Source organism: Rattus norvegicus, chromosome 1 (assembly GCF_036323735.1).
Source record: "Rattus norvegicus strain BN/NHsdMcwi chromosome 1, GRCr8, whole genome shotgun sequence".
Taxonomy (NCBI): Eukaryota; Metazoa; Chordata; class Mammalia; order Rodentia; family Muridae; genus Rattus; species Rattus norvegicus.
Genome location: NC_086019.1, coordinates 137,367,985 through 137,395,949, shown reverse-complemented (window position 1 = coordinate 137,395,949; position 27,965 = coordinate 137,367,985). Strand labels below are relative to the sequence as shown.

The 27,965-nt window shown below is 42.0% G+C and overlaps 1 long non-coding RNA gene across 1 annotated transcript; it reads left to right on the top strand.

Annotated features, from left to right (window-relative positions):
* Positions 1-1,260: 1,260 nt before the first annotated feature.
* On the top strand, positions 1,261-24,029 carry LOC120097791 (uncharacterized). Its single transcript, XR_005495528.1, has 3 exons — positions 1,261-1,968; positions 3,129-3,257; positions 23,880-24,029. It is a non-coding gene; the product is annotated as an uncharacterized LOC120097791 (long non-coding RNA).
* The last annotated feature ends 3,936 nt before the right edge of the window (positions 24,030-27,965 follow it).

Sequence of the window (27,965 nt, the reverse complement as noted above, 5' to 3'; positions counted from 1 at the left end):
CTTGACAATACCAGCCACAACATGAGGTAGTTCCTTAGAATAAATCACGGTATGGTGGGCAATTCTGTAAGAGTTAATGACAACAAATGTCTGTAAAAGTAATTGTACAATGGCATTCATATGGGTGTATTTATAATATGCAGAAACTGGAAACAAACCAGGTGTCCGTCAACAGCAGAATGGATAAACAAACTGTCACATATTCACACAAACAGAATACTTCTTACAGGAGCAAAGCACGGGCTGCTGATAAATGTGACAACATAACGTAATTATGAAGCACTTTCTAAGTGAAATAAACCTTCACACAAAAGAGTGCTTCCAGCATGGCCCCATTTATCTGAAGCTCCAGAACAAAGAGTATCGATGTATGGTTAAAAGGGAAAGAAGAATCAACAATAGTCCCTTCTGGGAAAGAGACAGAGGTAAGGGAATCCTTGATGGGGAGGAGGGAACTTTCTGGGGTGGTAGCATTGTTATTAGTGACGATGGAATTGGGTTACATGGGTGCAGGGGTCTTTCATATCTACTCAAATATTATCGTAAAGCTCTATTCCTGGGAACTATATCAGAGGAAAAACTGTGAGAACATCAGCCATGTTAAGTTCTAGGAAGCGGTTAAACATGATGTGTTTAGTAGTGGTATTGGTGATGCACGTTTGATATGTACCATAAATAATGCAGGTTCGTGGGAGATGAAGGGTGGATAGATGGATGGGTATGTTTAGAGCAAGTGTAGAGGTGTTAGTTGTAGAAACTGGATGGTGGGCGCATGGTGTGCAGTTACTTCACATTTTGTATTTATGTTTGAAAGGTTTCTTAAGCTCACATAGTTCTTAGATGTAAAATTTTCAGAAAAAGGAAGCCCAGCATTTGTCCCACAATGACCAGGCATTTAGTCTCCTTCTGGCTTGTTCTGACTTCCTTAGTATGCAATCTCTGCTCTGAAAGATCTGGTGGATTACTGCTTATCTTTTCCACCTCACAACTGACAGAATATTCTTACCGTTCTTACAATTAGCACAGATTCCCATGCTTTCTGTTAGTTACCTTGCTGGTGGGCAATACCACATATGTGACACACAGAAAGAAGGGGGCTTTGTTTGAACTCAGTCCTTTATGGCATGGAGGACATGGGGATGCGCTTGACATGGCTGGTTACCCTGGATCCTCAGTCAGAAAACAGAGAGATGAGTTCTGGTCCTCAGCTGGCTTTCTCTTTGGTGTTTGTTTGTTTGTTTGTTTGTTTTTAACAGCTCACAGGATGGTATCCCTCACATTCAAGGTGAGTCTTCAATCCTGAGTTAAACCTTTCTGGAAAGCTCCTCACTGACTCGCCCAGAGGTATGTCTGTTTAAGTTCTTTCTTGGTCTTCCTGTGGGTTTCCTATCCCCTTCAGGGCCTTCAATTTCCCCTCCCCAACTCTTCCATAAGAGTCCCCAACCTCTGTCCAATGTTTGACTTTAGGTCTCAGCATCTGTTCCTGTCACCTGCTTCTCAGAGGACAGTTACCCTAGCCTCCTGTCTGCAAGTACAACCCAGTATCTTTAACAATGTCAGGGATTGGTGCTTGCCCATGGAATGGGTTTCAAGTTGGGCCGGTTATCCCTTGACCATTCCTTCAGTCTCACCTCTATCTTTGTCCCTGTTTTCTTTTGGACAGGACAAAGTTTGGGTCAAAAGTTTTGTGGGCAGGCTGGTATCAAATAACCTGGACACTTGGGAGCTCTTAGAGACTGAGCTGCAAACCAAAGAATATGCATGGACTGGAGTGAGGCCCCCAGCACATATGTATCAGACATGCAACTCAGCCTCCATGTGGGTCGTCCAACACCTGAAGCAGAGGCTCTCCTTAAAGCTGTAGCCTGACTGTGGTATCCGTTTCCCAACAGGGCTGCCTTGTCTGGCCTCATTGGGTACACCTAATCTGACAGAGACTTGATGTGGCATAGTAGGGAGAGATACCTGGTATGTGGGGATGGGGCACACTCTTAGGGGAGGAGGGGAGGGGTGAGGGGAAAGACTATGTGAGGGGGGAACAGGAGGAGGCAGCATTTGAGACATAAATAAATAAATTTAGAGAGAGAGAGAGAGAGAGAGAGAGAGAGAGAGAGAGAGAGAGAGAGAGAGAGTTCTCATGCAGAAGCTTATCTACTGGCTCTGAGGCTGCATCCTGACACACATATCAGAAGCCAACACTGCCATAAGTGCATTTGTAGCATCTTACCCTCTAAGCATCATAGCAAACAATGCAGCACTTTGTGGGGCCTGGCTATTTCCCTCCTAATCACATGAACCACCAGGAACTTGCCACCCTTGCCTCACCTCCCCAAAAGAGTCTTGGGCTGCATGTGGCTATCTTGGGAAAAGAGCAAAACTCAAAATCACAGGTACATTTTGAATATTTAGCACCATGAGACTTTCCACTTTTCAAAGTCAAAACACCATTTAAGTCAAGGATCATAAATAGACGAATACATTCTTATTCTACATATTAAAGGAGCATATGGACCCCTGTGTGTGTAAGCCTTCTCAAATTCTCTGGGTTGTCAACTCTACAAAGCCTCTAATCACTTTGGAAGAGAGTCTGTTAAAAAATCACTTATAATTTAAAACATTTAAAGTAAATTGTATCATTTCTCTCCTCCTTTTCTTCCCTCCAACTCATCCCACTCCCCACCCGTGCAACTGACTACTAGAAAGAGAGTCAGGAGTGTCAAAGAAGAATTTTCTAAATCATATTGTCTTATGAGTGGTTGTCTTGATTGTTGATTGGAGTAGGAAGAACCATCCAGGATGTGAGTCCCATCATTTCATGGGCTAGACCCTACACTCTCAGAGTAAAGTGAGCTAACCGGGCCTAACTAGCAAACGAGTAAGCAGCATGGAGATATTCATTTCTCTCTGCTCTTAACTGTGATGTGATGTATCTAGCTGCTTGAGTTCATGCCTTGACTTCCCTCCATGGTGAACAGTGACCTGGGATTGTAAGCCCAATACCCATTTTCTCCCTTTAGTTTCCTTTGGCCAGGATATTTTCTCACTGCAACAGAAAGAAAATGAGGACACTGTCTAACAGCTGTGCTTTAGAATGGCATTGTTCCTAATACTTCTCTGATTTGTTACAGGTTTTCCCTCCTTCTGTCCAACAGCACAGTCTCTATGGAGAGCTTTTAAACTCTACCCATACAACAGTCAGCCTTGGCCTAGAGAACCCAGGAGTGTAGAAGAGACAGACGTGGCTAAGAAGAAACCAGGTACCTCAAATACACAAAAGCCACATATGAAAATCTATTCATTCAAGTGCCTTTTAATGAGCCCAGAGTTGTCTCTATACGGAGCAAAGCAAAACACAACAGTGATTTTTTAAAAAAGAAATAAAATAAATAGGTCATGTCTCCTCATCTCCACTCCATTTCCAAGGAATTAGGGTCAGTTCTTATTATTCAACATTTTCTCTCCCCTTCAGACCTGGTGGGCTTATTTTCCCTTTCAGGGATTTGCTAACAGCAAAAGTAACTGTCAAAAACATCTGTTATATAAAAGGGAGAATTTTACCTTCAATCAAAAGGCAAATTGCTGTCCCTGAGATTTGTCACTTACCATATGTAGCTAAGAACCCGGAAAAAAAAAAGCAGACAGCATTTCTGAGGCCCCTTGAGCACGCCATTTTGGTAGTGTTCCTGTTCGAATAGGAATGGTCAAGCGTCAGCCCCAGAGCATATGCATGAGTGGAAACTCACAGGCAGTACTATGATGGCGTGGTTCTTATGAGCCAAGCAATCTTTAAACACTCATTTATTTGTTTATTTTGTGTGGAGGGGAGCACTGAGTGATAGCAAATGATTAGCGCAGTGATGCACGTGTGGTAATCAGAGAACAACTTATGAGGGTCAAGTCTCCCCTTCTACCCTGTAGGTTTTGGGGAATGAACTTAGGTTGTCAGATTTGGCAGCAAGCACCTTTACCCACTAAACCCATCTTACTAGCCTTAAGGAATTCTGTCTTTATTTCATCTTACTTGTGTGTGTATCATGTATTTGAACAGAGGTAGGCACATGCCAATGTGTATACAAGGAGAGCAGAGGACAGCAAAGGTTTTGGCCATTACCATCTACCTTGTTTGTGTCAGGGTCTTGTGTTTTCCACTGTGTTTACTAGACTAGCTGGGCCACTAGTTGTCAAGGATTCTCTCTCTACCTCCCATCTACTCACGGGAGTACTGGTATTATAGATACACGCATGACAGCAGGTAGCTTTTATATAGATTCTAAGAATTCAAACTCAGGTCTTGTGGGGAAAATACTTTACCTACTGATCCATCTAGCTCAGTCCAAGCAGTTTCTATATAACTAGAATGCCATGGGGGATTCTCAAAAATGGTCCCTTGAACTGATTTCTCTGACTCATTTTGCATGTGACAAGATTTTCCAACATTTTCTTGACTGAGGTCAAGGAAGTGTTAATGAATCTAGATTTAGACAATACCAAAACAAGGTAGCTGTTGCCTGTGAGACTGATGTTGTCATAGTGGGTGGAGCCAAACAAAGAAGTTAAGGCTACAAATACAAAACAAAGTCATAAAGGTCTGGAAATCCGCCGGAACCTGAAGGAAACAGACCGGATAAACAGTTCTCTGCACCCAAATACCGTGGGAGGGAGAGCTAAACCTTCAGAGAGGCAGACAAGCCTGGGAAACCAGAAGAGACTGCTCTCTGTACATACATCTCGGACGCCAGAGGAAAACACCGAAGGCCATCTGGAACCCTGGTGCTCTGAAGCTCCCGGAAGGGGCGGCACAGGTCTTCCTGGTTGCTGCCGCCGCAGAGAGCCCGTGGGCAGCACCCCGCGAGCAAACTTGAGCCTCGGGACCACAGGTAAGACCAACTTGTCTGCTGTAAGAAAGCTGCCTGGTGAAATCAGGACACACAGAGGCAGAACTCCTCTAGGACCGGGCACGTCCTGTGTTAACCGGAAGTCCCACACCCGCGGATCCCAGCCAGCAGCAGCTCTCTGCTCCCAGACCCCTTGGGAAAGAGACCTCACCACCTGGTCAGGTGGGCACTCCTGAGGCTGCAGAGCGGAAGAGACCACCAACACTGCCCACCCCTGCCCACATCCCTGGCCCAAGAGGAAACTGTATAAGGCCTCTGGGCTCCCGTGGGGGAGGGCCCAGGAGAGGCAGGACCCCTGCATGAGACACCGCCGGAACCTGAAGGAAACAGACCGGATAAACAGTTCTCTGCACCCAAATCCCGTGAGAGGGAGACCTAAACCTTCAGAGAGGCAGACAAGCCTGGGAAACCAGAAGAGACTGCTCTCTGCACACACATCTCGGACGCCAGAGGAAAACACCAAAGGCCATCTGGAACCCTGGTGCACTGAAGCTCCTGGAAGGGGCGGCACAGGTCTTCCTGGTTGCTGCCACTGCAGAGAGCCCGTGGGCAGCACCCCACGAGCGAACTTGAGCCTCGGGACCACAGGTAAGACCAACTTTTCTGCTGCAAGAAAGCTGCCTGGTGAACTCAAGACACAGGCCCACAGGAACAGCTGAAGACCTGTAGAGAGGAAAAACTACACGCCCGAAAGCAGAACACTCTGTCCCCATAACTGACTGAAAGAGAGGAAAACAGGTCTACAGCACTCCTGACACACAGGCTTATAGGACAGTCTAGCCACTGTCAGAAATAGCAGAACAAAGTCACACTAGACATAATCTGATGGCGAGAGGCAAGCGCAGGAACCCAAGCAACAGAAACCAAGACTACATGGCACCATTGGAGCCCAATTCTCCCACCAAAACAAACATGGAATATCCAAACACACCAGAAAAGCAAGATCTAGTTTCAAAATCATATTTGATCATGATGCTGGAGGACTTCAAGAAAGACGTGAAGAACTCCCTTAGGGAAACACAGGAAAACATTAATAAACAAGTAGAAGCCTACAGAGAGGAATCGCAAAAATCCCTGAAAGAATTCCAGGAAAACACAACCAACAGTTGATGGAATTAAAAATGGAAATAGAAGCAATCAAGAAAGAACACATGGAAACAACCCTGGATATAGAAAACCAAAAGAAGAGACAAGGAGCTGTAGATACAAGCTTCACCAACAGAATACAAGAGATGGAAGAGAGAATCTCAGGAGCAGAAGATTCCATAGAAATCATTGACTCAACTGTCAAAGATAATGTAAAGCGGAAAAAGCTACTGGTCCAAAACATACAGGAAATCCAGGACTCAATGAGAAGATCAAACCTAAGGATAATAGGTATAGAAGAGAGTGAAGACTCCCAGCTCAAAGGACCAGTAAATATCTTCAACAAAATCATAGAAGAAAACTTCCTTAATCTAAAAAAAGAGATACCCATAGGCATACAAGAAACCTACAGAACTCCAAATAGATTGGACCAGAAAAGAAACACCTCCCGTCACATAATAGTCAAAACACCAAACGCACAAAATAAAGAAAGAATATTAAAAGCAGTAAGGGAAAAAGGCCAAGTAACATATAAAGGCAGACCTATCAGAATCACACCAGACTTCTCGCCAGAAACTATGAAGGCCAGAAGATCCTGGACTGATGTTATACAGACCCTAAGAGAACACAAATGCCAGCCCAGGTTACTGTATCCTGCAAAACTCTCAATTAACATAGATGGAGAAACCAAGATATTCCATGACAAAACCAAATTTACACAATATCTTTCTACAAATCCAGCACTACAAAGGATAATAAATGGTAAAGCCCAACATAAGGAGGCAAGCTATACCCTAGAAGAAGCAAGAAACTAATCGTCTTGGCAACAAAACAAAGAGATGAAAGCACACAAACATAACCTCACATCCAAATATGGATATAACGGGAAGCAATAATCACTATTCCTTAATATCTCTCAACATCAATGGCCTCAACTCCCCAATAAAAAGACATAGATTAACAAACTGGATACGCAACGAGGACCCTGCATTCTGCTGCCTACAGGAAACACACCTCAGAGACAAAGACAGACATTACCTCAGAGTGAAAGGCTGGAAAACAATTTTCCAAGCAAATGGTCAGAAGAAGCAAGCTGGAGTTGCCATTCTAATATCAGATAAAATCAATTTTCAATTAAAAGTCATCAAAAAAGATAAGGAAGGGCACTTCATATTCATCAAAGGAAAAATCCACCAAGATGAACTCTCAATCCTAAATATCTATGCCCCAAATACAAGGGCACCTACATATGTAAAAGAAACCTTACTAAAGCTCAAAACACACATTGCACCTCACACAATAATAGTGGGAGATTTCAACACCCCACTCTCATCAATGGACAGATCATGGAAACAGAAATTAAACAGAGATATAGACAGACTAAGAGAAGTCATGAGCCAAATGGACTTAACGGATATTTATAGAACATTCTATCCTAAAGCAAAAGGATATACCTTCTTCTCAGCTCCTCATGGTACTTTCTCCAAAATTGACCATATAATTGGTCAAAAAACGGGCCTCAACAGGTACAGAAAGATAGAAATAATCCCATGCGTGCTATCGGACCACCACGGACTAAAACTGGTCTTCAATAACAATCAAGAATGCCCACATATACTTGGAAACTGAACAATGCTCTACTCAATGATAACCTGGTCAAGGAAGAAATAAAGAAAGAAATTAAAAACTTTTTAGAATTTAATGAAAATGAAGGTACAACATACCCAAACTTATGGGACACAATGAAAGCTGTGCTAAGAGGAAAACTCATAGCGCTGAGTGCCTGCAGAAAGAAACAGGAAAGAGTATATGTCAGCAGCTTGACAGCACACCTAAAAGCTCTAGAACAAAAAGAAGCAAATACACCCAGGAGGAGTAGAAGGCAGGAAATAATCAAACTCAGAGCTGAAATCAACCAAGTAGAAACAAAAAGGACCATAGAAAGAATCAACAGAACCAAAAGTTGGTTCTTTGAGAAAATCAACAAGATAGATAAACCCTTAGCCAGACTAACGAGAGGACACAGAGAGTGCGTCCAAATTAACAAAATCAGAAATGAAAAGGGAGACATAACAACAGATTCAGAGGAAATTCAAAAAATCATCAGATCTTACTATAAAAACCTATATTCAACAAAACTTGAAAATCTTCAGGAAATGGACAATTTCCTAGACAGATACCAGGTACCGAAGTTAAATCAGGAACAGATAAACCAGTTAAACAACCCCATAACTCCTAAGGAAATAGAAGCAGTCATTAAAGGTCTCCCAACCAAAAGGAGCCCAGGTCCAGACGGGTTTAGTGCAGAATTCTATCATACCTTCATAGAAGACCTCATACCAATATTATCCAAACTATTCCACAAAATTGAAACAGATGGATCACTACCGAATACCTTCTACGAAGCCACAAATACTCTTATAGTTAAACCACACAAAGACACAACAAAGAAAGAGAACTTCAGACCAATTTCCCTTATGAATATCAACGCAAAAATACTCAACAAAATTCTGGCAAACCGAATCCAAGAGCACATCAAAACAATCATCCACCATGACCAAGTAGGCTTCATCCCAGGCATGCAGGGATGGTTTAATATACGGAAAACCATCAACGTGATCCATCATATAAACAAACTGAAAGAACAAAACCACATGATCATTTCATTAGACGCTGAGAAAGCATTTGACAAAATTCAACACCCCTTCATGATAAAAGTCCTGGAAAGAATAGGAATTCAAGGCCCATACCTGAACATAGTAAAAGCCATATACAGCAAACCAGTTGCTAACATTAAACTAAATGGAGAGAAACTTGAAGCAATCCCACTAAAATCAGGGACTAGACAAGGCTGCCCACTCTCTCCCTACTTATTCAATATAGTTCTTGAAGTTCTAGTCAGAGCAATCAGACAACAAAAGGAGGTCAAGGGGATACAGATCGGAAAAGAAGAAGTCAAAATATCACTATTTGCAGATGATATGATAGTATATTTAAGTGATCCCAAAAGTTCCACCAGAGAACTACTAAAGCTGATAAACAACTTCAGCAAAGTGGCTGGGTATAAAATTAACTCAAATAAATCAGTTGCCTTCCTCTATACAAAAGAGAAACAAGCCGAGAAAGAAATTAGGGAAACGACACCCTTCATAATAGACCCAAATAATATGAAGTACCTCGGCGTGACTTTAACAAAGCAAGTAAAAAATCTGTACAATAAGAACTTCAAGACACTGAAGAAGGAAATTGAAGAAGACCTCAGAAGATGGAAAGATCTCCCATGCTCATGGACTGGCAGGATTAATATAGTAAAAATGGCCATTTTACCAAAAGCAATCTACAGATTCAATGCAATCCCCATCAAAATACCAATCCAATTCTTCAAAGAGTTAGACAGAACAATTTGCAAATTCATCTGGAATAACAAAAAACCCAGGATAGCTAAAACTATCCTCAAAAATAAAAGGACTTCAGGGGGAATCACTATCCCTGAACTCAAGCAGTATTACAGAGCAATAGTGATAAAAACTGCATGGTATTGGTACAGAGACAGACAGATAGACCAATTGAATAGAATTGAAGACCCAGAAATGAACCCACACACCTATGGTCACTTGATTTTTGACAAAGGAGCCAAAACCATCCAATGGAAAAAAGATAGCATTTTCAGCAAATGGTGCTGGTTCAACTGGAGGTCAGCATGTAGAAGAATGCAGATCGATCCATGCTTATCACCCTGTACAAAGCTTAAGTCCAAGTGGATCAAGGACCTCCACATCAAACCAGACACACTCAAACTAATAGAAGAAAAACTAGGGAAGCATCTGGACACATGGGCACTGGAAAAAATTTCCTAAACAAAACACCAATGGCTTACGCTCTAAGATCAAGAATCGACAAATGGGATCTCATAAAACTGCAAAGCTTCTGTAAGGCAAAGGACACTGTGGTTAGGACAAAACGGCAACCAACAGATTGGGAAAAGATCTTTACCAATCCTACAACAGATAGAGGCCTTATATCCAAAATATACAAAGAACTCAAGAAGTTAGACCGCAGGGAAACAAATAACCCTATTAAAAAATGGGGTTCAGAGCTAAACAAAGAATTCACAGCTGAGGAATGCCGAATGGCTGAAAAACACCTAAAGAAATGTTCAACATCTTTAGTCATAAGCGAAATGCAAATCAAAACAACCCTGAGATTTCACCTCACACCAGTGAGAGTGGCTAAGATCAAAAACTCAGGGGACAACAGATGCTGGCGAGGATGTGGAGGAAGAGGAACACTCCTCCATTGTTGGTGGGATTGCAAACTGGTACAACCATTCTGGAAATCAGTCTGGAGGATCCTCAGAAAATTGGACATTGAACTGCCTGAGGATCCAGCTATACCTCTCTTGGGCATATACCCAAAAGATGCCCCAACATATAAAAAAGACACGTGCTCCACTATGTTCATTGCAGCCTTATTTATAATAGCCAGAAGCTGGAAAGAACCCAGATGCCCTTCAACAGAGGAATGGATAAAGAAAATGTGGTACATCTACACAATGGAATATTACTCAGCTATCAAAAACAACGACTTTATGAAATTCGTAGGCAAATGGTTGGAACTGGAAAACATCATCCTGAGTGAGCTAACCCAATCACAGAAAGACATACATGGTATGCACTCATTGATAAGTGGCTATTAGCCCAAATGCTTGAATTACCCTAGATGCCTAGAACAAATGAAACTCAAGACGGATGATCAAAATGTGAATGGTTCACTCCTTCTTTAAAAGGGGAACAAGAATACCCTTGGCAGGGAAGAGAGAGGCAAAGATTAAAACAGAGACTGAAGGAACACCCATTCAGAGTCTGCCCCACATTTGGCCCATACATATACAGCCACTCAATTAGACAAGATGGATGAAGCAAAGAAGTGCAGACCGACAGGAGCCGGATGTAGATCGCTCCTGAGAGACACAGCCAGAATACAGCAAATACAGAGGCGTACACCAGCACCAAACCACTGAACTGAGAATAGGACCCCCGTTGAAGGAATCAGAGAAAGGACTGAAAGAGCTTGAAGGGGCTCGAGACCCCATATGTACAACAATGCCAAGCAACCAGAGCTTCCAGGGACTAAGCCACTACCTAAAGACTATTTATGGACTGACCCTGGACTCTGACCTCATAGGTAGCAATGAATATCCTAGTAAGAGCACCAGTGGAAGGGGAAGCCCTGGGTCCTGCTAAGACTGAACCCCCAGTGAACTAGACTGGTGGGGGCAGGGTGGCAATGGGGGGAGGGTTGGGAGGGGAACAACCACAAGGAAGGGGGAACAACGCAAGGAAGGGGAGGGGGGAGGGGGATGTTTGCCCGGATACCGGGAAAGGGAATAACACTCGAAATGTATATAAGAAATACTCCAGTTAATAAAAAAAAAAAAGGTCTGGAAATCTATCTATTGATATGTCTGTCTATCTATTTATCTATCTATCTAATTATCATGTCTATCATCATCTATATATCTACATATCTACCTATCTATCTTTTTATCTATCATCTATTACCTATCTATAATCTATTATCTGCCTATTCATCCATTATCAGTGTCATCATCATCATCAGTAACACAGTGCTGTTAATTAGGTAATAGATGGTTTTTTTTCATAGATTCATCTTCCTAGAGCCTTTCTAGTATTACTGGGCATTTTCCTGTTACCAGGACATCAGATCAAGTTCATAAATTCCTTGTGTATATGAATGGATAATTTGTAACCTACCATGAGGACTACTCTAATACAACATGGGACAGCTCCTTTCCTAAGTCTTCCAGAGCAATTTTATCATAGTTCCTCATTTTCTGCTTTCAAAGAAAGTTCTTGCAAAGTATTATAATGAAAGAAACCCAAAGGAGTTCATGCAAAGCTCTTTGAGCAGCCTCATATACTGTAGTGTCTCAGTCTCAGAAATATGTTCCTTCTCACTGCATATATCACTGGAATTTAACAAAATTCGGCAGGTCAAATTCATTCCCAACATAAGATATTCCTGATTCATCTCAACCCACCCCTAACTAAGTTGACACAATTGGCATGAAGACTACTAGAGATTATCTTCACACAGAAATGTCGGGACTCTTCCTGGATCATTAAAAGAACTGCTAATAATCTGTGGTAGAAGATAATACTTGAACCTGAGTAGAACGAGAAGACTGCATTAAGAATGTGAAGGTAGAAAAAGACACAAGAAATAATTGAAGGAACAGATACTGCTAGGCAGGTACACCTAATGAGAAACATGGATTTAATCACTGTTCTATTCTTAACCAATTCAGTCTTGTATTTGGTTCATAACCAAAGATTAAGGAGCCCATGTAGCAGGAGAGAGCAGACCCTCAAGCTACTTCTGTGACTGGGTGTAGATGTGGCTAGTTTCTCAGTAATGCCATGGAAATGGTTGTTTATCTTAGGATTTCAGCTACTGTGAAGAGATAACCGTGACTACTGCAACTCTTACAAGGGAAAACACTTAACTGGGACTGGCTTGCAGTTCAGAGGTTTATTCCATTATTGTCATGGCAGGAAGCATTGTGCCACCCTTCAGAGGTAGATGAGAGTTCTACATCTGGATCCAAAGGCAGTAGGAAGAAAGAGACACTGGCTTGAGCATCTGAAGCCTCAAAATCAACCCTTAGTGACACACTTCCTTCAACAACCTACTCCAGCAAGGCCTGACAGTGCCACTCCCTATGAGGGCTATTTTCATGCAGACAATCACATAATTGTTCAAATGGGAGTTCAAATGACAAATAGTTTAATTTCTCCTAGCATGTGACTGGTTAAAGAGACACAGACCAAAGCTTAAGAGCAGAAGGCCTTCTCAGGACAGCTGTCATTGCTGTGTATGATTAGCAGGCACAGCCACAGAGGGTGAAGGAAATGGATTTTCAAAAGATTTTCAGGACCAATGCATTCCAATGGATTAGTCGGTATTGCACTCCTGCATTGGAATGACTGAACCTGAGAAACCTCGTGAAGAAAAGAGGTTTATTTATCTCGATAGCTTTTTCACGATCAAAGTCCTGATGCAATGTAAGATATTAGATGGCAAGAGACAGAAAGCAAATGTAATGTATCTCTCTTCATAAGCTCACTACTATTCAATTTTAGGAGCCATACTTTGATGACCTTATCCAATCTTAATTCCTTCCCATGGCTTCCACCTCTGTAGAGTATTATTGGATTAAATTACCAGTCTGTACGTAGCTCTCAATGAGGACTAAATTTCAATGTCTGATCCCTTTGGGAACATACTCCAACCATACCCAACCCTTGATATTTGTGGATGGACTTCTTTAATGGAGAGCTCTTTCCAATGGGCACTGCTCAAGCCAGAATCCCTGGTGTGTGACTGAAATGTTTGTGGTTCGTTGCTGGTAGAAGACCCAAGAGATTAGAAGTAACTCAAACTGGCACACCCATATCTCATTTCCAATTTATTTCTTTCTAAGATTCTTCTGGAAAGAGCATTCCCACCCTAACAGTGGCTCTTCTTGACAAGGCAACATAAATTCTTTTCTATAACAGTAAGTTTCCTCTCTGACCCATAGGGGCAGCATCCTGGAGTTACTTGTGACCCCTATCTGTGACACCCTCCTACCTGTTCCATTCTTTCCCCTCTGTCACAGACCATGAAAAACAATGCAACCCACGAAGTTTCAAAGATAACTCCAGGCCACAATGATCTCTTTCCTCTCCAAGTTCACATGGACTTGAAGGTCTGAGTCATAGAAATTCCAACTTAGTTACACATTATTTTTATATCACACTTAAACAAACTGTACACTTTTGAGAGTCAAAGTCTGAAACTTCTATTTTGTTGTACCTCTGCCATACCCAATATAGCCTTGGACACAGTATAAACAACCAATAAAAATGGAATTGGATTACTATAATGATGAAAAATATATATATAGTATATGAATAGATATAGAAATATGTACATACATATATTCATATATATGAATGTGTGTATATATGAAGATCTAAAATGATGAAAAGCAAAGTAATGAAAGAATAAGCCTCTGAAAGGCAAACAGTATTTCAGTGAGAGCCTTGTGCTATAGACACAGTGTAGTCACAGGAGCCAGTAAGGTAGAAGGAAAGCTTAATTCCAAATTGACCTTTACAAAGCACTGGAAGGATGCTGAGGACACGCTAAAGATGACAGTGCAGCAAGTAAGGTGCCACCATCTAAAGTGAAATGGTGACAAGAAAACAAGCACTGATTGTGAGGTAAGTCTCTGGAAAGGGCATCATGAAGGGCAGAAAATGAAAACACCATACATGGGGTCACAAGAGTTACATTCCATTCTGGCAGGTTTTGTAGCCTTAGCCAAGGCATGCAGATAACAGAAAATGTGCAACAGGGATGCAACGGTGCTATGATTAGAAATTCATAAAGCATCCGAAGAGTCATAAAAAAAGAATGCTTCTCATGATCCTCACTGACCAAATACAGTCTTCCCCATTCTAGAACCACCCATAGTATGATCATTAGATGTGAAGTGCCAGGGACATAACAGACTCCTTCCAAGAGGTGTGACCACTGAATGACATTGAATGTTCACAGAGTAGCAGTGTTACTCTTGTTTTACAGGTGAGAATGGAAAATCCAAGAGACTTCTTGAACTTCTTGATATTCTCTCTCTCTCTCTCTCTCTCTCTCTCTCTCTCTCTCTCTCTCTCTCTCTCTCTCTCTGTGTGTGTGTGTGTGTGTGTGTGTGTGTGTGTGTGTTGTTATTGGTAGTGGTGGTATGTGATGCTATTCCTGGAAGAGATAAAGAGAACCAACAACAGAACAACTTGGTGAGCCAATGAGGGTTTTTTTTTTGGTGGGGTTATTTACATGAATATGGGTCAGAGGTTATTTACAGGAGGCTCAAAGACAGCTATATCACCAAAACCCTCTCCAGCATGGGTGACAGTTCATGAGAGCTGGAAATCTGGATCACACACCACATACTGGAGCCAGCAAACAGGTTGAAGAGAATCCTTTCTATGTAGCTCAATTGGTCTAAGCTTCCATACAATTGAACTGTTCTCTACTTCTGCCAGGGAGCTCAGTTAGTCTAATGCTCACCTAGATAATTCAGCTTAACTGATAGTGTCTCCCAGCAGGCTCTGTTTGTCTATGTTTGAGGAAGGAAGATCCTAGTGAATTTCATCAATTTCAGGGAATGTTTGAGTTGTTTGCTTCCTGTGTATTAATGAGAGTTCCTCTAAGATGAATGGTTTTATCTCTGGTGGGAAATTGCTACCAAAAGAGTGTCATGTATGCATATTTGTGTATGTATACCCAGATTTGTATACTCATGTTGAGTTCCTTCCTTGATCACTCTCTACTTTATTCCTTTGAGATATGGTCTTTCACTGGACATGGAATTTGTTGATCATGGGCTAGCTGGGCTGGCCAACAACTTCCTACAATCCTGCTGTCTCTAACCATGCTCCTAACACTATATTTATAAATAGTGTAAGGCCTTTTGTATGGGTGCTAGGTATCTGAGTTCAAGTATCAATGCTTGCACATCAAGTTCTCTCACCACTGAATAATATCCCAGTCTTTGTTTGTTTGATTGTTTGAGACAAGATCTTACTACATAGCCTAGGCTGTTCTGGAATTTACTGTTAAAGCTCAGTCTGGCTTCAAATTCATAGTACTCCAGCTCCTGCCTTAGGCTCCATTAGTGAATATTTATTGTAGATTTACTTTTTGCCAGCTTCATTTAATGGGGGTCAATGGAGCAAAGTGTCCCTTCTGATTGCTCTTATGTTTCAAAGCAGAAATCCAGCTAAGGCTTAGACCCTATCTGATTCTAAGCCATACCCATAGCCTCATTTTCCATTCTACCCTGAGAGGAAAAACATACAAATGGTTTTCTTTTTAGGTTTGTCACAAACTATGTAATAAAATGATTATAAAAATGTTTTGTTTCAACAATGGTTACATTTAAAAGACTGTTTAAGCTACCACAGTAAATGGGAAGCATATGGAGAAAATGGAATAGAGACAGCTCTTACGTCTTATTTAAACTATAAAAGCAATGTATGGAAAATGGAGAAGGGTGGGGCACACAGAGACACAGGACTCACCTTTCTATGACAAACAGAAATTTTGGAAAATGGTGGGGTTGGTACTCAAAGTCGGGGAATTGCACTTAGGAACAAAGAAAGAAAGGAGAGGTTTAAGCACTAATGGGCAACTCACTATCAGGTGTCGAAAATAAAGGGAAGTTCATTGTCAGTGGCTCTCATGGTCAGTGAGTTCCAGAGGTCAGGACACCAAAATGTGGCATCATACATAAGAGTCAAGGAGCTTCCTCCAAGGCCCCTGCCTGTTGCCTGATGAGAACATTTGAGGGTCACCATCCCAGAAACAATGAAGAGTACAAGAGTCAATCATTTCATCCACCACAGTAGCTCAGAGCTGTAGAAACACTCTTTCCCCAATTTCTCCTGACTAAGGCCTCATGAGCTCACATTGCCATACCCCTGTAACAAAAGAAGCAATCATCATTTTGCCCTTCCTCAATGTATATAGCTATGATGTCTGCAAACACTTTCTAAGTCCTTCAGAAAACCTAGGGCCACAGAGAGCCTCACCATCCTTCAGACCAAGACAATAAAATTGCTCATGGCTTGGGGGAAGAAAAAACTGACTTTTCTTAGTAGGAGACTAGGGGTTGGGGAGGAAAAACAAGATTCAGAAAGTATGATCTCAGAATCTCCGAATGCATGGTCAAAAGTTAGACCACTCACTAGAAAACTCCCAAATGGAAAGGAGAATTCTTAAGTTATGCCATAACCAAGAAAAGTAGTGCTCTCACTCAGCTATTAAAAACAATGACTTCATAAAATTCTTAGGCAAATGGATGGAATCAGAAAATATCATCCTGAGTGAGGTAACCCAGTCACAAAAGAACACATATGGTATGCACTCACTGATAAGTGGATATTAGCTCAAAAACTTGGAATTCCTAAGAAAAAAAATTCACAGATCATATGATGCTCAAGAAGAAGGAAGACCAAAGTGTGGATGCTTCAGTTCTTCTTAGAAGGGGGAACAGAATGACCAAGGGAGGAAATACGGAGACAAATGTAGAGCAGAGACTGAAGGAAAGGCCATCCAGAGACTTCCCCACCTGAGGTCCATCCCATATACAGACAGACACCAACCCCAGACACTATTGCAGATGCCAAGAAACGACTGTTCACAGGAACCTGATATTACAGCTGTCTCCCAAGAGGCTCTGCCAGAGCCTGACAAATACAGAGGTGGATGCTTGAAGCCAACCATTAGACTGAGAAATGGAGGAGTTAGAGAAAGAACTGAAGGAGCTGAAGGGGTTTGGAACCCATAGGAAGAACAACAATATCAACCAATCCAACCCCTTCCCCGGAGCTCCCAGGGACTAAACCATCAACCAAAGGGTACACATGAAGCAACCCTTGGCTCCAGCTGCATATGTAGCAGAGGATGGCCTTGTCAGGAATCAATGGGAGGAAAGCCCCTTGGTCCTGGGAGTGCTGGACACCACAGTATAGGTAAATGCCAGGGCAGGGAGGCAGGAGTGGGTGAGTGGGGCACACTCATAGAAGCAGGGGGAGGGAGGATGGGATAGGAGGTTTCCAGAAGGGAAATTGGGAAAGAGGATAACATTTGAAAGGTAAATAAATAAAATATCCAATAAAAAACTGGAAAATCTAGATGAAATGGATGGTTTTATAGACAGATACTACATACCAAAGTTAAATCAAGAGCAGGTAAACTTTCTAAACAGGCCCATATCCAATAAGGAAATAGTTGAAGTCATTAAAATCCTCCCAACAAAAAAAAGTCCAGGGACAGATGGATTTAGTTCAGAATTCTACCAGACCTTCAAAGAAGAACTGATACCAATATTCCTCAAACTATTCCATAAAATAGAAACAGAAGGAACACTACCTAGTTCATTCTGTGAAGTCACAATTACTCTGATACCTAAACCAACCAAAGACTCTACCAAAAAAGAGAACTTCAGACCAATCTTGCTTATGAATATCGATGCAAAGATACTCAATAAAATTCTCACAAACCGAATCCAAGAGTACATCAAAACCATCATTCACCATGATCCAGTAGGCTTCATCCCAGAGATGCAAGGTTAGTTCAATATATGAAAATCCATTAACATAATCCACCATATAAAGAAACTCAGAGAAAAAATCACATGGCCATCTCCTTAGATACAGAAAAAGCATTTGACAAATTAAATACAACATCCCTTCATGTTAAAAGTATTAGAGAAATCAGAAATTCAAGGCCCATTCCTAAACATAATAAAAGCAATTTACTAGAAACCAACAGCCAATATCAAATTAAATGGAGAGATACTTGAAGCAATCCCTCTAAAATCTGGGGCAAGACAAGGATGCCCACTCTCCCCATATCTATTTAATGTAGTTCTCAAAGTGCTAGACAGAACAATTAAACAGCAAAAGAGATCAAGGGGATACAAATTGGCAAAGAATTAAAGGTATCACTATTTGCAGATGATGTGATAATGCACATGAGCCACCCCAAAAATTGTACCAGAGAACTTCTTCAGCTGATAAACAACTTCAGCAAAGTGGCTGGATATAAAATTAACTCAAATAAATCAGTAGCCTTCCTTTATACAAATGATAAACAGGCTGAGAAAGAAATTAGGGAAACAATTCCCTTCACAATAGCCACAGATAGTATAAAATATCTTGGGATAACTCTAACCAAACAAGTGAAAGACCTTTGTGATAAGAACTTCAAGTCTCTCAAGAAAGAAATTGAGGATCTCAGAAAATGGAGAGATCTCCCATGCTCATGGAATGGCAGAATTAACATAGTAAAAATGATCATCCTACCAAAGGCAATCCCCATCAAACTCCCAACACAATTCTTCAAAGACATGGAAAGAACAATTCTCAAATCCATCTAAAAAGGCAAAAACAAAACAAAACAAACAAAAAAAGAATAGTGAAAACAATTCTTAAAAATAAAAGAGCAGCTGCAGGAATCACCATCCCTGACCTCAAGCTCTACTACAGAGCAATAGTGATAAAAAAATAAAACAAAACTGCATGGTATTGGGTATTGGTACAGAGAAAGATAGGTTGATCAATGGAATAGAATTGAAGATCCAGAAATAAAATTGCACATTTAGGCACACCTGATCTTTGACAAAGAAACCAAAAACATGAAATGGAAAAAAGAAAGCTTCTTCAATCAATAGTGCTGGACTAACTGGATGTCTGTACGCAGAAAAATGAAAATTGACCCATATTTGTCACCATGCACAAAGCTGAAGTCCAAGTGGATCAAGGACCTTAACATAAAACCCTATACACTGAATCTAATAGAAGAGAAAGTGGGAAAGAGCCTTGAACTCATTGTCACAGGTAGAAATTTCCTAAACAGAACTCCAAATGGCTCACACTCTAAGATCTAGAATTGAGAAATGGGACCTCATGAAATTGAAAAGCTTCTGTAAGGCAAAGGACATAGTCAATAAGACAAATAGGCATCCTACAGATTGGGGAAAAAAACTTCACTAACCCCACATCTGATAGATAGAGGGCTAATATCCAAAATACATAAAGAACTCAAGAAACTAGCCACACAAAAAAAAAAATCAAAAATGGGGTATAGAACTAAACCGAGAATTTATAATAAAGGAATCTCGAATGGCTGAGAAGCACCTAAAGAAATGTTCAAAGTCCTTAGTGATCAGAGAAATGCAAACCAAAATGACCCTGAGATCCCACTTTACACCAGTCAGAATGGCTAAGACCAAAACCTCAGTTGACAACACATGTTGCCAAGGATGTGGAGAAAGAGGAACATTCCTTCATTTCTGGTGGGATTACAAACTGATATAACCACTTTGGAAATCAATTCGGAGGTTCCACAGAAAATTGGAAATAGACATAACTAAAAACCCAGAAATACCACTCTTGGGAATATACCCCAGTGGATGCCCCACCATGCCACAAAGGCACATTTCCACTATGTTCATAGCAACCTTATTTGTGATAGCCAGGAACTGGAAACAACCTAGATGTCCCACAACGGAAGAATGGATACAGAAAATGTGCTTCATTTACACAATGGAATACTACTCAACTATTAAGAATGAGGACATACTGAGTTTTTCAGGCAAATGGATGGAACTAGAAACTGTCATCCTGAGTGAGGTGACTCAGACCCAAAAGGACATGCACACTAATAACTGGATAGTAGCCAAAAAATGTACAGAATACCCAAAATATAGTCCACAGAACTCAAAAAGGTCAAAAAGCTGAAGGGTCCAAGTGAGGACACCTCAGTTGCACTTGGGAGGGAGAAGAAAACAACCACAAGGGGGGAAGAAGGGAGGGACAGGGAAGGGAAAGGGGATGGGGTTGGGGAGAAGGGAACATGATCTGGTATTGGGGGAGGGGAAAGGACTGAAGCTCTGAGGGCCAGCAGAAAAAATGGAAACAGGCAACTTCAGGAGGGAGGAGGTTGGGAAGACCCTCTAGAATGTACCAGAGACCTGGGAGTGAGAGACTATCAGGACTCAAAGGGGGGGGGGACCCTAGATGAAAGGCCCTACAGTGGGGAGAGGGAACTTATAAGAGAGGAATGACTGAGAAGCACCTAAAGAAATGTTCAAAGTCCCTAGTGGTCAGCCAAAGCTCTGACCCATAATTCTTCCTGCCTGAAAGAAATGCAGGAATGGAAATGCAGAAAGAGCCTGAGGAAAAGAAGGTCCACAAACAGACCCAAAGTGGATTCCAGCTCAAGGGGAGGCCCCAAGACCTGACACCATTACTGAGGTTATGGGGCATTCACAGAAAGGGACCTACCATGACTCTCCTCCAAAAGACCCAGCAAGCAGCTGAAAGGGTCAGATGCAAGTATGCCCACCCAACCAAGGAACAGAAGCTGCTGACTCCTGTGGTTGAATTAGGGAAAAGCTGGAGGAAGCTAAGGAGGAGGGTAACCCTGTAGGAGCACCAGCAGCCTCAATTAACCTGGACCCCTGAGATCTCTTAGACACTGGATCGATCACCAACCAGGCATACACCAGCTGAGATGAGGCCTCCAACACATGTACAGCAGAGGACTCCTGGGTCTAGGTTCAGTCAAAGAAGATGCACCTAACCCTCAAAAGACTGGAGGTCTCAGAAAGTTTAGAGGTCAGATGAGGTGGTGGGGTGGAGACATCCTTCTAGAGTGGGGAAGGGTGAGGGGGGAAGGTATGGAACCCTGGGAGGGTGGACCAGGAAGGTAATAAAATCTGGAGTGTAAAAACTAATTAATTAATTAAAATTAATAAAAAAATTTTTAAAAAGCATAACAGCTCAAAAAAAAAATAGTGATCTCAAAAGGCAAAGCCAAAATCCCATCACAGAGCCACTTCCTCAACCCAGCATGCAGCTACCCACACTGGGCATCAAAAATCCAATGAGAAAAATAAAACAGAAGGATAAATGAGTGGAATTGAGAACAGCAGCTTGTGAAAATTGGCAAAGAATCACAGAGAAGACAGATGTCACGAAAGCTAAAGAATCAGCTGGGACTCGGTGCGTACATGTGGAGACACACAGGGTTGTTGCCTTTCTGGACCACTCTCTACCTTCTCTTTTCTGGGGGTCTTTCACAGAACCCAGAGCTGACTGACTAGTTAGACTGGCTGCCTAGTGATCTGTGGACATCCCACCATCTCCACTAGTAATCTTCTCTAGTACATATATTCCAGACCAAAATCAGGTCTTCATTTTTACAAGGTAGGGGCTTGCTTACCAACTAAACTATCTCCTAAGTCCCCTAGGTCACAATTGATATTTTTTTGGTTCTTTTTTTCGGAGCTGGGGACCGAACCCAGGGCCTTGCGCTTCCTAGGCAAGCGCTCTACCACTGAGCTAAATCCCCAACCCCCACAATTGATATTTTTAATCTATTATTCAGTTTTTTACTTTATAAGTACGTAGGTGCACATACCATAGAGCACGTATGGAGGTCCAGAGATCATGTATAGGATTAAACTCTCCTTCTACTGTGTTGGTCCCAGTGATCAAACTCAGTCCACCAGTCTTGGCAGCAAGCCTCCCTACCCACTGAGAGCTACCATTTCCCTGGTTTTAAGTTAGATTTCCTTAAAAGATATTTTATTTTCTTTCTAAAGACAATTTAAGGGAGAATTAAGAGGCATTTTAGAAATGAAAAACTTATCTCATTGAAATTAAAATCTTGACACATATAGGAAGCAAATTAGATACTGTTGGTAAGAGAAGACAAACCAGAAGAAAATGCTAAAGAAATGCTCTGAATATAATGAGGAGAACTGATGGAGTCAAGGTTACAAAGTAAAAGTGATGAAGCTGGAGTGGGAAGGTCAAAATATCTGAGACCATTCTAGAAGTAGATATTTGGAAAAATAAAAAGTAAAAACAGTGGAAGCTATGCCCAATTCTAAAATGATGCAGCTCTTTGAACAGCTGAATCATTAGCAGAAAAGTATGAATTCGTTTCAGAAGCGAAAGCACAAAACATTGGGGGTAAAAATCTTATACCTGAAGACTTAGTGACTGGGAGCTCCCCTAGCATGCTCATGCCCTGGATTTATTCCCAAGTGCCACACACAGGCAGACACACAACAGCACCATGAATAGTCTTCTTAGTTACTTTTCTATTGCTGTGAAGGGGGCCATGACCAAGGTAACCAGTGGTCCCCAGAAAGGAAAATTGCTCCCCGCTCAGTAAGGCTTCTTCCTTCGAGGTATCCTATCATTAATTTAAAAACATGACCACTTTCCTCCTGAGTTCCTGCCATCTTTCAGAAGAGTAAAGCCACACATCAAAGTGTTCCCCCCCCTGCTTCTGCTACAGTTATATGTCTGCTAGCGCACTTGCCTACAGGACTTGTTCCCAAACCACCTGCTATGATTTGGGTCCTAAAGTTGGGTAGGCAGGGAGGCAGGGGAGGATAAAGGCTTGGTCCCTGGGCTGAGAGGTGGGACCCAAAGATAATTAGGTCACTGGGGGCATTCCTTGAAGTGGAGTTAGGGACTCACCCCCTCCTTTTTTATTTCCTGGCTTGTGATATAAGTGGTTTTTATCCCACCAATGCCTCAAAACAATAAGGACCTCTAAAACTATGAGCTGAAGGAAAACTGATTGTTATGTTTGGTTTATGGAATGCTTGTTATAATAGTTGGAATATAGTGCATGACCTGTGATGGTTAGCTCTGGCAACTCAACATAACCCAGCATCACCTAGGAAGAGAGTTTTAATGAGAGATTGTCTACACTGGGTTGGTGTAGGGGCACTGTGAGAGATTGTCCTAAGGAAGACCGTGCCAACTGTGGGCAGCACCATTCCCTAGGTAAGAACTCTCAAACAGTATAGACTGAAGAAGTGTAGCTGAGCACAAGTAAACAAGGGAGTGCATGCATTTATTTGCTCTCCTCTTGTTTGTGCATGTTTGAAGTTCCTGCCTTGATTTCCCCCAAATGATGGACAAAACTTAGAATTGTGGGCTGAAATACACCATTCTCTCCCCCCATAAATTGCTTTTTGACAGAGTATTTTGCCACAACAACAGAAATGAAACTAGAACACTATCCCCACCTGCTTTCCAACAAACCAGTAAGCTAAGTGCCCAGGCATGCCATGCCACCGCCTTTATGGTTAGAGGTCTTCCTGGCTCAGCCTAACGCCAGCCTCCATGGTGCTCTGCAAGAAATTATTATGCCCTACTTTGCAGATTCAAGGAAATGCTATTAGGAATTCCTTTAAAATATAAAAAGTAAATTAGATTCTTTTTCCATTGTGAATTACAGAAACCACTCACAGCAGCTCAAGCAGAAAAGGAGAACTTACTATAACGCTAAAAAGTGTTCCAGTCCGGTTCACCTAACTTGGTTGCCTTGTCTGGCCTCAGTGGAAGAGGGTACGCTTTGTCCTGCAGGGACTTGACGTGCCAAGGTGGGTTGTTACCCAAAGGGAGACCTTCCCTTGGTCAGAAGAGAAGGGGAGGGAGAGAGGAGAGGAGGAAGGGGTTGCATGAGATGACAGGGACTGGGAATGATGGGGGGGGGTTCAATCATGACGTAAAGTGAATAAATAAACTAATGGGGAAAAAGGAGTGTTCTTGGAGGGCTGGAAGCATGGCTCAGTGGTTATGTACCTGCTACATAAATTTGTGGACCAGAGTTTGGATCCCCAGAATGTATATAAATGCAAGGTAAACATATCAGCCCACTTATATTTTCAGCTTTAGAAGGCAGAAAGAAGGGATAGCCAGGGAAAGCTGGCTAATGAACCACTCACATCTCTGAGGGTTCAAGTAGAGACCCTGTCTCAATGAATAAGGTCCAAGAGCAGTGGAGACTGACTCGGAGTGTCAAGCTCTGGGCCTCCACGTGCACGCATATGCACACGTGTGCAGCCATACACAGGCAGGCACATATGCACATACAGGTACACATTACACACAGCAGGAATACATGGACAGCCGACCCAAAGAGCAAATGGTACTGGGGTACATACACACACGTACTTCCCACAATTCTTCACTCACCTGCTCAGCTCTTCTTGCTTCCACCACAGACCGATGATTCATTGCTGTTTCAGACAACATGGGACTCAAAGACCAAAGATACCCTACTCTAGTTGACAGGCACAGTTTGGGTGAAGTACAACACTTTCTAGTCTAATCAACAGTTGGTAAAGAACAGGTGATATCACAAAATGGCTCTTAACTGCCCTCTCCTGAAGGCAATGAGAAAGGGGACCATGGGGTGCCGAAGTAATTATGAGCCAACAAACAAGACAGTCACTTAGGCAGTTTGGAAGATGGGTATGCGGGCTGAACAATGCTGAACAGCACCTCCCAGAACACAAAGCTGATGTACACTGCACATTTTTTAAAATAGGGTTACCTAATGTGCTGTAGTAATCAAACCTTCTCAATTCCAACTCTTTTTCAAAGATATATTAAATATTATAAAGTCAACATCTTGCAAAATGCAACTACCAGTGGCCACAGATTATGATTGTTTGTTTTTTTTTTAATAGCGCTTTGTTCCTGTGGCTGGGATTCACCTGATTGGATCTGCTGACATTCTGACTCTCTTATGGAAGGAGTGGGATGGAGACACCAGTGATTATGTCATAGGAACATAGGCATGGAGGAACTAATAACTGCGAAGTTCTTTCCCCTAATCTGTCTCATCTTAGAAGGACCAGGGAAGCTAAGGCCCCACATTAAGTTAGGAGCAAAACTGAGAACAGAATCATGGTCTGGTAGGCACGTCTATGAATGGCAGAGCAAGCTTGGATGCACTCGGTGCAGAGATTTTCCAAATCCTCGCCAACCCTGCTTTGTGCTAATTGGCACACGAGTACTGTGGAAGTGCCTGGATTTTATGATAAGGGGAGCAAGGATTTTGCATTACAGGTTCAGCAACTGAATCCATGTTCGCAGCCCAAGCTGTGTCTCAAGAGCCTCTGAGTTCACATTCATTGCTGCCAGTGACAGCCACAGGAGCCCAAGCACCAGCGCTGAGTGCGCTCACACTGGGAAACTCTTGGAGTGTTTAATCCTTAATTTAAATCCTAACGATTATGCAGCCTATTTGAGAGTTTAACTCAGTCATCAAAGGTTAAACTGCCTCAGGGTTCTGCATTAAACAAGGCAGGAAATGAGTTCCTTGGCTCTGAATCTGAGTGGAAATGAGCAAGGATTAGGAAGAAACTGACTACCTTCGCTCGAGGAAGCCCCAAGCCAAGAAGGTCGTCCCCGCTGCCCAAGGACTGAAAGTCACTCCAAGATGGGTCACAAGGGTCGCTGGGTGGATGGTGGGTACCACTTTCCGCCTGGCATCCCAGCCCCAGCACAGAAAGAAGAATGGAGACTCCATTGCTGGCCAGAGTAGAGCAAATAACTTCTAACCTGAAGATATCACATGGTTCAAAGCCTGTACCAGGGTCCGTGTTTAAAGCCGCTGTCATCTGGACGGTTTCTGTTGCCCAGTAGGAGGGGATCCTTTAATGGAAAATGCTCATTAAAATGATGAGGTGGAGAACATTTTATCAAACATAATCTTCCCAGTTAAGTAGCTCAGGCATCCATGCAAGCAAGGAGGGAGCGATTGCTGGAGATGAAAGACACTGGCCGATAGAAGCTACAACAAGAAGTATTGTAGCTGTGTCCACACCCCCGTCTAAATGCTGGTGATGCAGCTTCTAAAACTGCTATCCTCTTGTGAGTCCTTAGAGAGAAGAGTTTCACAGGATAGATGAGCAAGGACAAGAAGAGTTATGAAAACGATCAAAATTCAGTGTGTGTGTGTGTGTGTGTGTGTGTGTGTGTGTGTGTGTGTGTGTGTGTATGAAATTGTCCCAGAAAAAAATCGATCTCCTTGATTCTGAATATTAGGCCCCACCTCTATAGTTATTTTCATCCATGTCACCTTTCTTGCCCTGTGCCTGGAAAGACCTATACCAGAGTCACTTTGCTCATTGTCCGATATGGGAAAGCTGGAGGAGATGCAATGGACTTTTGCTCATGAATGATTAATAAGAAATTAATAAGAAAACATGGCGGGATCCCCAGCTGCTATGGAGAGTTCTAGACAGTGTATGGCTCTGCATTCAGTCCCTTCTGAAGGAAGAAGGTAGGTCCAGAGCAATCCCCCTCTCCCATCCACCCTTAAATTATATTTCCAGGTTCACTTTCTCAGGCTTTGTAAAGTTTAAGCCTGCCTGTGTGCTTCCTTTTTATTTGTTTATAAGGACCACTTGAGAGCCATCGCTGTCAGTATCTGGGGTGAAATGACAAAGCCACCCAACCCAACAGCTGGACCAGCTGAGGCAAGAGCACCCTCACAAGCTCATTTTCCCCTCCACCCCCATCCTTGGCAGGCTTCATGGAGGAGGCAAACAGAAGTAACTTTGGTCTAACTTGATCTTAATTGTCTATTTTTTAAAAATGATGTTCCTTTCAGGGTTGTGAGGAAGTACAAGAAATACAGAAAGAGATACCCCCTGTAAGCTTGTAATAATTCTACAAAAGTAAAGGAATTATCAAAGAGCTGTTCCTTTGGCCTTGTTACTCTGAGCATTTTTCTATTATAGAGAAGTGAGGACCAACATTTGTTGAAGGCTGCAGTGCACCCAGGACTTTCCAATAGTTCAATTATTTCATTTATTTCTTACCACAGCTCTAGTAATAAATACTACTTATAATCTCCATGGGAATTGAGCTATACTATATTTACAGTTCTGTTTGCTGTAGTTTTTCTTTCTCACATTATTGAGACATTAGCGTTTTGCAGTTTACTAAACTTTTATGGTTGTCATGTTTATGAGCTGATGTTTAATTTCATTGTAAACTTTGAGTTTAATATGTTGCACAATTTCAAATGCCTTTATGAAGAATTATTTCCAATTTATTTTGATGTATGCTCCATCTCTACGTTCTTTTAAAAAGTATTCTTTCTCACTCTTTCTCTCTCTTTCTCTCTCTCCCACCCACCTTCCCTCTCTTTTCCTCTCTCTGTCTCTCTCCTCTCCTCTCGTGTGTGTGTGTGTGTGTGTGTGTGTGTGTGTGTGTGTGTGTGTGTGTATTTTCACACACAAGTGCCCCACAGAGACTAGAAGAGGGTCTCAGAGTCCCTGGAGCTGGAATTACAGGTGGTTTTAATCATCCTGACTTGGTTGCTGGGAACTGAACTTTGTGAGAGGAACAAGTACTCTTAATCTCTGAGCCATCTCTTTAGCCCCTCCCCAGTATCTCAAAAGTGTTCTTTTGTATGGGGTCACAGACTTGAATGTGGAGATCATTCAAATGTAGTGTGTCATACACTACAAAGAATTTAACGTTCAATGACAGAAAACAAATTCAAAACCAAATGGGTAACAAA